The sequence below is a fragment of the Gavia stellata genome, chromosome 29 (assembly GCF_030936135.1).
Source record: "Gavia stellata isolate bGavSte3 chromosome 29, bGavSte3.hap2, whole genome shotgun sequence".
Classification (NCBI taxonomy): domain Eukaryota; kingdom Metazoa; phylum Chordata; class Aves; order Gaviiformes; family Gaviidae; genus Gavia; species Gavia stellata.
Genome location: NC_082622.1, coordinates 8,031,336 through 8,035,309, shown reverse-complemented (window position 1 = coordinate 8,035,309; position 3,974 = coordinate 8,031,336).

Here is a 3,974-nt window from a genome sequence, read left to right as displayed (position 1 = left end):
GGACAGAGGTCTTGGGTGAGACTTGGGCCACCACAACTCTACCTGTGTCCCTGTATAGGTGACCGTGGCTTGATCGTGCTGTACTTTACAGCAGCACTGTGAAGGCATTCTCATCTCTTGGGTGAGGTAGCCGTGTTAGTGTTGTCCTGAGAAAACAATCCATGGGGTTGTGCTCCATGATTGCATTTTTGCAGGCAGCTGAATTGTCTTCTCACTGGGACAGTTATCTGCTGTTTTAGGGACTTCCAGCAGTACATAGAGGGGTCCACCCCTCTGGACATGGCACTAGATAAGCAGGGAGGAAGGGAGTTGGGATGGGAAGCAAGATCTTCTCCTTGCCATGGATATGTGGCATTAATTTAGCCCGCTGTATCTCATGAAATGCACCCTCAACCTTGGAGATCAGTTCGGACCAGCTCTGCTTTGGCCACAAGAGTCTAAAGGGCCCTGCCCTGGGCCCGCAGGAGCTGAGCTCCCGCAGCACTGAGCAAAGAGGGGCACGAGGCTGCTGGGACCAGGGTGAGAAGAAACAAGCAGGAGCCACATTACCTCTAGGGTGGTGAAGCCCTGGCGATCTCTGGGACCTTCTCTGGGCATTTTCAGCTGGAGGTTGTCAGGTGAAAGGGTTTGGACTTGAGAGGTCTGGCAAGGTCCAGCATCGATGTGGGGCCTCCATGGTAGCCCATGGGAGCAGAGAGCTGCTATTCATCTCCCCATGTGAATAGCTGATCTCAGTTGCACAGGTTTCCCCAGAGTTCCCAGTTAAGATCTCTTTTCCCAAAGTTGTAATGAGCAATGCTGTTTCCTTCTCGAGGTACAGGGAGCAGGTGACACTCTTAGCGCACAAACTTTGCAGGCACTCCTGGAATGATCGCCCTTCACCGTAGGCAGCATGAGAGATGCACGTGTTTCATGGTTTCATCTAGATCTCGGTGTGCGTTTCATAGTCTCCATTTTATGGCCACTGGGGAATGCTTTTAAGCTTTTGACTGGCTGACCCAATGTCACTACTCAGGAATGTGGCAGGTGTTGCCTGTGTTTTGGACTGGTCTGTGTGGCATCTGGGTCCCTGAGATTTGGGTGCGTAGGGGGCCATGGTGAGACAACTGAGCCAGGTGATGCTGGAGGAAGGGGAAGGCAAGGCAGATGAGGGGGTCCGTGCACACAGGTAGCCTTTCTGGTAGCTGAAGGCGCTTGCTGCTCTCTCAGGGCTGGGCTGGCAACAAGCACCCACTCAGCTGCTCTCCCTAGGGCAATTGCCTCAAGACGCTGTACCTGGGATGCGGTAAAGTCTGTGGCTGCACCCTGGAGGGCTCTGGCCAGAGCACTGTGTTAGAACAAAGTTGCTCCAAACCCTTCAGATCAAGGCCTCATCCACTGCAAAGGTCTACCTGCTCACAAGAGCTGCCCACACTCGCCGTCACAGCAGGACTGGAAGCATGAGGAATCACAGGTGGCATCTGCAGTGACAGCCTGTTGCAAGCCCATAAGTCACTCAGCTCGACAAACCTTGCTGTGGCATCACTGCCTTGTCCTTCCCCTCTGTGGGCTACTCTCCCTGGGCCAGAAGATCCTCTGTCCTCATCAGTTCTGTGCTGCAGGGCATCACAGAATCACAGAATCACTACAGTTGGAAAAGACCTATAAGATCATCAAGTCCAACCATCAACCAACATCACCATGCCCACTAAACCATGTCCCACAATACCTCATCCACACGTTCCTTGAAAACCTCCAGTGACGGTGACTCCACCAACTCCCTGGGCAGCCTGTTCCAGTGTTTCACCACTCTCTCAGGGAAGAAATTTTTCCTAATATCCAGTCTAAACCTCTCCTGGTGCAACTTGAGGCCATTTCCTCTTGTCCTATCACTTGTCACTTGGGAGAAGAGACCAACACCCACCTCACCACAACCCGCTTTCAGGTAGTTGTAGAGAGCGATGAGGTCTCCCCTCAGCCTCCTCTTCTCCAGACTGAACAACCCCAGCTCCCTCAGCCGCTCCTCATCAGACTTGTGCTCCAGACCCCTCACCAGCTCCGTCACCCTTCTCTGGACACGCTCCAGCACCTCAATGTCCTTCATGTAGTGAGGGGCCCTTGTAGTGAGGGGCATGAGCATCCCTGGGACCTGAAGAGTCCCAGCTCTCTCAGCCTCTCCTTATATAAAAGATGCTCCAGTTCCTTCATCATTTTTGTGGCCCTGCACTGGACTTGTTCCAGTAAGTCCGTATCTTTCTTGTATTGCAGTTTGCACAGCAGCTTCTGCATGCTGCTTCTCTGAGATCTTATTGGGATCTCCTTGAGTTTCTGAGCACTTTCTCTTCTTGTGGGAGATGCCTTGATGTGTTCAGCTGCTGGTGTCTCACTGTTGTATTTTCAGTCCGCATTATGTGGCTGGACCCACCACAGGTGCCCATGCCCTTATGCTCCAACCACCGTGACACCCAGGGTCTGCCCGCACTGGGGCAGACAGGTCCCCTGTGGGCTGTCCGTCCACCCGCCCCTCCCTGCTGCATCCATCTGCTCTGGTTGGGATCTGTGCTGCCCAAGAGGTGTGGGGCACGTTGGTGTTTGGTGTGGGCCTGCACTGTGCCTGGGAAGGGGAACATGTGGAAGGGGAACATGTGGCAGGGGAATATGAGGGGTGCCTGGGACAATTGGGTACCCCTAGGACAAAGCATGCCAGTAGGTGGGAAAGTCCATTGGAGACAACTCAAACTGCTGCAGCTGTGGTGTTTGGTCTGTGCAACGTGTGAGCAATGAATGGAAATGAGGGAAGGAAAGAGAGGTGGCCCTCCCCCATTGGCTACTTTTGTGGGATTAAAAGTATGAACAAGTTTTAAAGCTGATGACAGAAAGGAGCAGGAAGGGGAGATGTGAGGGGTTATAAATATCTGACTCTCAAGGGGCAAAGCAATGAGATATTAGTTTCCATGAACAGGCTCCTCTTCCATGAACAGACACTCTCTTCCCTCTCTAGTGTGGTTGTGCTCCAGATAACAGAAACCACTGCTGATTTCCTGAACTCACTATCTTTGCTATAAAAAACCCAAACAGCAGCAGTTTATAAATAAGGCTTAGAAAAAAGGGCTGCTATTCTGAGAAGCAGTGAAACCGGCAGCTTTCCCAGCTCAACACTTCAGTTCTGGTTCACAACAAATTCAAGCCACCCCAGAAAGAAACCTGAAACCTTTCACAAAGAGGAAAGGAAAGTGGGACTGGGCTGCAAAGGAGGCAGTGGAAGTGCCTTGCAAGGAGACAGGGTCCTGGATGCCAGGGGCTGCCTCCCTTCCCCGCTTCTGCTGGCTCCATGCTGTGCTTACCTCTTCCTTCCAAGCTTCACCAAGGAACATACCTGCGTCCTGGGAGAAGCCCACAAACACAGCTACCCGCTAGACCTGCTGCTCCAGAAAACACATCGCTTCTCATTCACTTCGATTTTGCAACATGGGACCCTCCAGCGCTCTGGGCTATACACTAATATCAAAGGATAATACTCCACCTGGCACCATGTTGTGGCCAGATGTCCTCATGTTCCAGAGGAAACCATCAGCCAGACAGCAGGAATGGAACTGAATGCAGGGATGTCTGCTAAATGTTTTCTTAGAGTTCACCATGCCTCTGGCCACAGAGTCAACCTTGTACTGGGATGTCTGGGTACTGCTGAACCTTCCCCGAGATGGGGTGTGAACCTGTGTCTAACAGGGGTAGCTGAGCCAGCGCTACACTGCTGAAACCCCACAAACGGGCATGGTGAAGTTCAGCTAAATATGGTCCTGGCACAGCGGAGCGAATCTAATGGGGTAGCTGTGAATGGGGAAGCCCTAGGGGAGGGTTTTCCTGAAGACTCACTAGTTCAGGACAGATGTGGAGCAACTGGAGAGCGTTTTGAGATGAGCAATCACCAGCAGAGCCCTGGCAGCTGGAGGTGCTGGATGGTTTATCCTGGCAAGGGGCAACCGAGGCAGGCAGGC